The sequence below is a fragment of the Vigna radiata genome, unplaced genomic scaffold, assembly GCF_000741045.1.
Source record: "Vigna radiata var. radiata cultivar VC1973A unplaced genomic scaffold, Vradiata_ver6 scaffold_7, whole genome shotgun sequence".
NCBI classification, from domain to species: Eukaryota; Viridiplantae; Streptophyta; class Magnoliopsida; order Fabales; family Fabaceae; genus Vigna; species Vigna radiata.
Window position 1 is genome coordinate 3,710,915 of NW_014543262.1, and position 10,235 is coordinate 3,721,149.

The window sequence follows — 10,235 nt, forward strand, 5'->3', positions numbered from 1 at the left end:
GAGGTGTTGCAAATGTTGTTGCTAAATCTTTTTGGCTCCACAATCTCCTACTAAAGCTTATTTTCCTCTCCCTCAAGTTACTTTGGTATAAAGTTATAATGTTAGTGCCATTTATCTACCTCGTAATCTTATGCAACATTAGCACACAAAACATATTGAGATGAATATTCAATTTGTTCGGGAAAATGTGTGATCAGATACAAGTTCTTCATGTCCCTTCTCGCCACCAAATCGTTGACATTTTCACCAAAGGCCTACCTCGAGTTCTTTTTGATGATGTTTACACTAGTTTAAGTATCCGTGAATCTCCCACTTAGGCTTCGAGAGTGTGATATAATCCAAATTATTCTTCTAAAATTAAGTCAATTAGCAATAAATCTCCAGTAATTAAATCTCCTTTAATTATGTTGTTCATAATTACATACCTTATGTAGGGCATATTGTTATGTATATATACCTGTCTCAAAAGCATAACAAGACACACATTCAAATTATCTTTCTCTCTAACAATATCGAATTAGGAGACTACTCACTACTCATATAGACATATTAAAATTCAAAAATTCCAAATATATATGTTATTATATGTCGATTACACAACACAAATTTAATCTTTTAGGTAAAATATTTTTGAGTATTTTTAAGAGAAAAAAATTCTTAACAAATTCAAAATAGTGATAAAAACTATGTTATAGAGAAATTACTATGGTTTTTTTACATACTTATAACAAATTATTTTTGCTTTTTAAATATTCATAAAAATTATTTAAATAAGCCTAAAGTTTATTAGATATCAAATATTCCGTTACAACACTTTCCCATCTTCATTAGTTAACAACTCATACATAATGATGATATTTTGAAATTTGTGACTTGATAGCATGACTTTAATTACTTTTATCCAAGTATATTTTTATCTTATAAAACCTTAACAACAACTTAAATAACGAGTATCAAACAATAATAGAAGAATTATATCTACAATTTCAAGGAAAATATAGTCCATATCATGCAAAGTAAACCATCATTCCTCGCATTATAGGTAAATATAAACTAAACTAATGAAAAAGAAAATACTTCGAAAACCATCTAATATACTTCGATTTGAAGAAAAACGAAATCTTTCAAAATATTTTTGAAATTATTGCAAAACTATAGGCTTCGATTCTAAAATAAACGAAGCCTATAGTTTTGTAAATAATTTCAAAATTATCACTAGTGATATTTTTAAAAATACTTATACAACTATATGGTTTAATTCTTTAAATAGTCAAGGTTTATTCGTATGCTAGGTTAAAATTTCACAAATTTTACATTTTCACCAAAATTTTCCATTTGTGTCGTTACATCACTTCTCCATTATAAAAGCTACCCTCTTCACTTTCTCATCGCTAAACACGAACCACATCGTTGCTTTCACTACCATTCTTCCATTCTCTTCGTCGTTGCCAATACCAATTATGTTATTGGGTCACCATTACGAGTCTCCCTTTCCTTCCAATTCCAAAAACGATGATATATATATATATATATATATATATATATATATATATATATACACACACGATTGAATGATAAAGGGATTTGAAGGTGATTTCTAATGGCAAAATAAATTTTCTTTTAGGCGAAATAAGCAAGAGCTGAAGGGGACATTGATGAGAAATTTGAGTTAATTTTAATGGCACTCTCGAGTTGATAAATGGAAAGAATAAATGAGAGTTTGGTAAGGATTTGGACATGGTATTGATGTTGTTGATTATTTTAGGTTTGTCTCATAATGACCACTTTTGTCGTGTTCATTGGCTTGTAGTTGTGCGTGTCCAAAGGCATCCCCACAAAATAAGATACTCTCAGTCAATCACTTCTCTTAAAATATTACCTTCAACATTTTTCTTTCTATTATATTCATGCTGTAAACATTGGAAAATTAAACTTTCATCATTATTCTCATTCTTCCTATTTTACATAAACAATATTACTTTATTATAATGGAATTATTAAACTAAAGTATGCTACACGGTTTAAGAATTTCTTTTAATATTTTATGAAGACTAAAATATAACAAATATTAAGACTAAAATTTAGAGGATGGAAGGAATGAGATAAGAAAATAATAAAATGGTGAGGAAAGAATTATAATCACATTATGAATTAATGAAGTAGATATTAACGTGGTAAAACAAATTATAATTAATCCATATTACAAATTTTCAAGATTAAATATTTTTAAATAAATTTAAAGTGTTTTATAAATTTTAACAAACTCACAATATTGTTGAATTGATTAGAAGTAGTTTATATAAAGAATAAATGAATAAAAATAAATAATGAAATAAATAATTCAAATGTACTAATTGAATTTTTTTATACGATTTATTAAAATCTAGAGTTACTTAAAAATATTAATTTCTTTTAAAATATATAATATAAAGATGATTTTTTTTATTTAATATAGACAACGTGTTTCTCTCATTATATAAGAGTATATTATATAATGCTTTTTTTTTCTTTTGAAGAAATTTTCATTATCACTTTATATTTTAAGCTTTTTCATAAATATGCTTTTCGTTCCAATGATAAGGTATTGCTTTAATTTATTTTCCTCTTTCTGTAAGTCTTTTTTTTTTCTTGTATTAATTTCTTTATCCAATATGTTCTTACTCATTTTAATTCATAAATAACAAATAGTTTGATATGTACTTTTCTATTCAGATAGAAGAATTGATTTGAATCTTTTAATACATTTTGATTATGAACATATTCAGTTAGAGTTCTAAGGCAAATTTGATTGATAATGAAAAATAATTCCTAATTAACTCTTCTTGGCAGAATAAAGTGAGAGATTGTTTTGTTAGTATATATATAACACACAACATTACTAAAGAAAAATAGAGGAAAAAACCATATTCTTCAAACACAAATATAAACATCAAATCAAGTACAGGAGAAAACTTTGGATTGGATGATCTTCTCTTTAGAAATATTCCAATATTGATAAAGTGGTTATGAATAATGAAAGTATATTTTTCTTCATTACTAATATAATTTATAAAATTAATTTTTTTATATTCCCATAATTTTAAAATAAATATTCAATTTTTTTAATAAAATAACAATTACATTTCACCTTCATTTAAAAGCTTCTCACCTCTCTTTTGTATATTTCTAATAAAATAATATTCACTTTGCTCATATTTTGGGTAAAGTAATATTTATCTATCTTATTTCGTTTGAAAACATGGATTGACTAAACATCTAATAAAACTCAAAATTAAAGTTTTTAATATAAAATTAAATCATTTCTCTGAATTAAATTATTAATTTATATTGAATATATTTTTAATACAAATATAAATTTGAGTATGAGTATTATGTAACATAACGTCTATTTTAAAATTGGGATAAATATGAATATTATTTAAAAGAATTTTAAAAAGAACGAGTACAATTTTTTTATAATAAGCCATTCAGTTATATATATATATATATATATATAATATTTTTAAAAAAAATTATATTGTTAATTAAATTTGTACTAATATATTATTTTTCAAATAAATTAAGGATGTGAATCATATTTGATTAAAACTATGAAAATAATAGATATTATTTTATTACAAATATAAGGAAGATAAATTTCTTTTAAAGAATAGAAAGAATATAATTATTATTTTATTTAAAATTTAAGTAAAATAAATGTCTATATTAAAATTGAAACAATGGGAGTGTTAGTCTAACTTCAAATAATTAAATATAATTTCCCTAAATAATATTGACTTGCTTTGTAATTAGTGGTTAAAAATTATTTTTACTCTAACTTTTTATAGTCCTGGTCTGTAAGAGTATATTAATCTTATACAAAGTGTACAACAAATAAAAATTTTATGATGGCCATATTTGAATGAAGGAAAAAACGAACATGTCTTCAACTGTGTAATTTTTTTTTGTAAGAGATATTTATTAATTTCATTAATGATTAATTTCAGTAAAAAATCTGATTAATCAGTTTTAATACAGTTTTATATTTATGTTTTCACAAACTTTGAAAACTTGCATTAATTAAGAATTCCTGTGATTAGAGGTGACAATATTTATGTTTTATGTGTTGTATCTTATTCTCAATTTATTAAAAAACGAACAGAGATATTCTCTTTTTTTAATTCTAAAAACAACTAATTGTATATAATTACATAAATTTTAAAATTAAATACTAAATAAATTAAAAATATCTTAACAATTTAAACAAGAATAAATATGAAGACAGTGATAAGTACCAGAATTGAAATGAAACTTTAAAATGCAGTACACAACTTTTCAATACAAATCAATAATTAATAAAACTAATAAATACTTCATATAAACAAATATGATTATAAATGTATAAAGATATTATAAATTACTTTAATACACGTACATAAACTATTAAGAAGTGGTTTTAAAGTGGATTTTTAAAACTAACTTAATTTTACAAAATCAATTTATAAAATAAAGTTTATATTTGTTTATGTTGTTAAATGCAGACTGAATCATGAACAAAATTTTCTGAGACGTGTAAAGTCATTGTCTTTAAAGACTTATCTGTATGGTGTGTAGCACAAGTTCTCTAAGATACAACGTTCAAAATTCAATCTCACAATTAATACTCTTTAACTTATACAATAATATAATATTACAATACTTATATATTATAATCTGATCTTATTTCTAGTTGATATAGAATTTTCATCGTAACTTCATTGGAAAGAATGGTATCGCAGAAATCGAAGAATAGCGCCTAATATACCAAAGTAAGATGGACCAAATTTTGAAATGTTAAATGTGGATGAAGTTATTCGTCCTTACTGACTAAGAAAAACGACAATCCGATCTGATTCATGCTTGTTGTTCTTGAGTGGTTTTCTGGGAAACAACAACCTCTTTGAACACATGTGCGGCTATAGTGGGAAGTGAGCATAATTTTTAAGGTTCCTGTTTTGTATGTTACCATAAATTTAAACAAAGAAGGCATTAAAACCTGCAATAAAGAATGTAAAGGAAGCAATGGGTGTGTTTTTTTACTTCTTTCTATCAAATCAGAAACAGTGAAACTTGAATCCAAGAACTGTTAAGGTGTTGAATTGAACAGTTGATTTCATGTGTTCATCTCGAGGGACGATGGGGACCTGCCTACTACAACTACACCCATTTTACTGGAAAATTGTGAATCTTATTGGAATCTTAAAACTTTAATCATTCTCTTGCATTAATTTCATTTTTTTACCCAAAAAGATCATTGTCACTTACTTATGTCTACTGAGCATTTGATATTCGAAGGAAAAGGAGAGACATGTAAAGTGTAATAACTGTAGTTCATAGGTAAGAAATCAATATTCTAATATCAATGTCTTTTTTTGTTAATATAAAGATGTAATATAAAATCATCTAAGTATCTTCATGTAACATGTAATTTTTTTGAAATTACCACTTATTAGTGCTCGTATGACTTGGTTGGTCGTAAGTTGGAGTTTGATGTTGTGTGAAGCATCATTGTCTTGGAAGATACAAGCGTAGTTCAATTGGTTTTTGAAATACTTTTTGTGATTTTTAAGTTCATAATTTTTTTTTTTGATAAATTAATCCTTTTGTAGTGATATTCGATTAAGTGTTATGCTGTCACATATATAGTGTCAAAACAACTTAACCCTAAAATTAATTAGACTAATAAGATCGTATTCTAAATTTAAAAGAAAATATAATATTTTAATTCACCCTGTCTCAACATCTTTATTCTAGATTGTCAAAGAATGCTAGAAAGACAATTCTACATGTTTACTTGAAGTTGTTGCAAATGTCCAACAAACCATTTAGTGAAACTATAGAAGAATTAATTGAACATCAACAAGCTAAGTTTCAAGTTATCGAACCTGCACCAAGCTCCGAAACAATTGAGAGAGATGATCTGTTGTCAAAACGGGTAATCTGGCTCAATCTGATCTGGTCTATTACAGGTTGGTCACTTAGTGAGTTAACTCAACCCAATTCACTTATTAGCGAACTAAAAAAATTCAAACCCTACCCGACCTACCACAGGTTGGTAGATTAAACGGGTTGGCTCACTGCCTCACTTAATTATAAGTTTTTTTAATAAAAAAATTATAATTTTTTAATTTAAATCTAAATAAATTTCACTCTAAATTGATGTTAAACTCCAAAGACTATTCAAAATAAATAAAAAAATATTATACAATTCAAGCGTAATCCAAAAATAAGCGCAAAAGCCGAACAAATAAGTTTTGAATATTGATAATTTTTGTATCACTTGTTAATTTATAATATTAGAGTCTTGAATTGATAAATCTATAATATTTTTCTCTCTTGAAACATCTTTTTTTTTATATCCATCTACAATATAATAAAAAAATGGTAACAAATAATATTAAAATACAAAATAATAAATAATTAAATTAAATTAGGTGGGTTAGTGAACCAACCTAGCTCACCACGGGTTCACCCTAGGTGAGCCAAGTTCTAAGTGAGTCAGGTTGAAAACTAGCCCGCATTAAAAAAATTACATTTTTTTTTTCCAACCCAACCTGACTTAAACCTATGTTGAGCCGGATTGGCTCGCGGGTTACAACCCAATTTGACAACACTAATTTCAATCTAGGTCAAATATAGTTATTGTCAAGTTTAAAACTAATATAATTTGTTTCATTTTTCTTTTGGAACATACATGAAACTTGTCCTATCTGAATTATTTTTATTGTAGTTTGATATGATTGTATTTATTTAGTTTAATTTGGATGTAAGAAGAACTATGGTTGTTTTCCAAAGTTTATTTTGGTTTAAATATGAACTTTAGTTATATTTTGATAAAAGGAATGTCATAAAAATCAGATACCTAATACCCATTTATTATGATTTTCAGACTCGATACCTAATACCCATTTATTATGATTTTCACACTCTTCCAGATAATTCATAATTTATTGTAATTGACACTTTAAGTGCATCATTCAATTTAATTAAATTTATATTGTCCTTTAAGACTGGTCTTCGCTCTCTAGTCTACTTCTTTTCCAAGTCGGGCAGTCCATACAGTAAATTTGTATAGTAATAAATGTACAGTAAATGTGAACCACTTACCTTATACCTTTGACCTATATTTATAGTTTTTACTATGGGCCTGAAATTAGTAGGACCTTAATCACGGCCCAATCCTGATGCAATAGCTCTAATCACTTCTTACCTTAATCCTAATGTAACTGCAGATTTTAACTGACTATCCATCTTAAGTCGTCCGACGATGTCTTTATGAGATGATTTCTTGACCGTCCGATTCATAAAATTGGACCAATGAAGACTAACCTTAAATAACGCGTCCACAAATTTGGTTAATGATGAAGCAGCAAAATCATGTGTATATTTTTGTTCAACAAACAATTTAAGGATCTTAGTATCCACATGACAAAACTTAAACATGTGTATAAAGATTTATATTCATATGTAGCAAATAATATCAATCAACTTATATGAATCTCATTATTACTTATCTTTTGTGCTTTATATGAAATGAGAAATTTAAATAAATGATTATATTAAGAGAAGAGGTTCAAGACAAACACATAGTCATAATCATAATAATTGAATTTAAATAAGCAATGAAAGAAAATAAAGTAGAAATGATTGTCAAAATTTACAAACAAAAAATGTGGAGAAGATGACAATAGAAGTTTGAATCGAAAATTATAAGATTCAAAGACAAATATAAGAACATGTAGAATGTATTAAAACAACATCGTGAAAAAAAAAATCAAATTAATGCAAGAAGAGATGCAGGAATATAAAATATATTAGAATCGAAATGAAAAAGACAAGAACAAGTAAAAAAAGAAGGAAATTGTGACTTATGAGGATAGAAGAAGATGAACGTCATTTATAAAGATGGAGATTATGCTTTCATCTTCATGATAAGTTCTATGTAGAATCATTACTTAACTACTAAGGGCTGAAGATAAGACTAAAAATATAAGATTACTCTCTTAAATACTCCCAAAAGTGTCCTAATTTCATATACTTTAAAACCTACTAAAATGTTTGAAATGAAATGTAAAATGATATAGTCATCATAACTTTGGTTGAAAATTAGAAGGAAAGAGAGAAAATTCAAATTTCAAAACTTTTTAGATTTAATCAACGATTAAGATCAATACCATGTTTTTCATGTTTGTGTGACACTCTCCATGTTTGTTTCACACTAATTTTATTGGGTGTTGCTCCCTCCACCTCCCCATTATTTTTATTTATTTCAAAAATATTTTACACATCTCCACTATTTTCTTTTATTATACTCTACACCTCCTCACTATCCTCAACAATCTTTCTCTTTCTCTCTTTACATTAATGGAACATTCAGATTTGAATTTGTGATATATTACAAAATATGAAATTCAGGAAACTTCAATATTAGTACTTCCACCATTTCCATTTTATAAAATTAAAAGTTAGATGCAAATACAAAATAATAAACATAATAATATTAATAGTAAATAATGATATATTATTATTATTATATACTAACTTTATAATGACAAAAGAACTAAATAAATTTTAAATCTTTAACAAATAACTTTTTTTTTATATTTTAAGTATTTAATAATATTTTTATATTATTTATCTAATAAATTAAATATTTTATTTAAGTTATTTGAGTCAAACATGTCGGTGAGTTAAAACATAATATAATGTTAAAAATTATAGATATTATATGTAAAAAAACACACATATATATAAACATTCTTTTAGAAATTTAGAACAAAATTTTACCATTTATTAAGTAATTTGAAAAGAAAAAAATATATTCAGCAGCAAAAATAAGATTGAATCAAACTTATTTAAGAAAATATAACACAAGTTCAAATTGAGTAATCTAAATGTTCCATTAATGAGCCATGTAAATGCTCCATTAATGTAGAGAGAGAAAGAGAAAAATTGTTAAGGATAGTGGAGAGGTGTAGGGTATTTTTGGAATAAAAGAAAATAGTGGAGAGATATAGAATATTTTTGAAATAAATTAAAATAGTGAGGAGGTGCAGGACCCACTTAGAGAGAGGTGGAGGGAGCAAGACCCAATCTTACCTTGTTTTCCTTGCCTCTTTGTAGCACACCTTTTCCCTACATTCTCTTTGAACCCATTATTCTCTATTTGTAGTCCTTGACCATACATTCTAATCATATTTGGGCTTCGGAAAACCCATCTAAAACTTATTTTGAACATTACTAATTTCACCTAAAAGCAATAATTTTAGTTCATAAAATATATAATACAATTTCTAAGTGAGGGAAAAATACAATGAAAATATATGATAAAATTAATAATCAAATTGAATTTTATTCTACAAATAAAACTAAATTATCAATAAAAGAAAGCTTTTTGAGAACAAAGCATTATTGTTTTAGGTCAAATTTTCACAAATTTGCATTTGATACTACTTCAAAAAGTCTCTTATCAATGACGTTATTTTATGTGTATACTTTATCTAACGTACCAACAGAAAATAGAGCTAATATCTTGCAAGGACACAAATAATACTTAACTTGTTTGGTACTTGATATAACATCTTCTGTTTTTAAAACCAAACCCTCGAAGACTTGCGAAAAAGCATATTATTTGTCTCAACGTTATGAGCACCAGTCTTGCTTACATGTGCATCCACACAGTTATATAAAAATGAAAAATATCTGGGCATGAGAGGACACGTCAGAGTTGTTATATAAAATCATTCTAGTGTTTTCACTTAGCACGACATTTAACATGACATAGGAGACAACTTTTTATTCACATTGCCTTAAATTACTTTGCTTATGTTGTAATAAGATGAATCTATTCATTTTGGATATGCTATTCTAAGCTTGTTTTAGCTAGTTGTCTTTTATGTAAGTTTGATCCTTAGCAGAGTCTTCTGTTCCTCAACACATTGATTTTAGTTTCTTTCGTGATTTTATTAGTTTTCATTTTTTTTTTGTCATAATAGGTATGAATGAATTTCTTATTATAGGTTTGATTTAGTTCCATGCTTCTGTACTTGTTTTTCTTTTATAATAATATATTTCATGTAATGCAAATGATAAAAAAAAGGTCTTTTTGTTCTTCATCATGATATAAAGTTTTAATATCCTGAAAATTTTATCAAAAGAGCAAAGGGCAGGGTTTCATGGGTAAGAGAAACGTTGAACTTCACAGAAAACACAGCCAC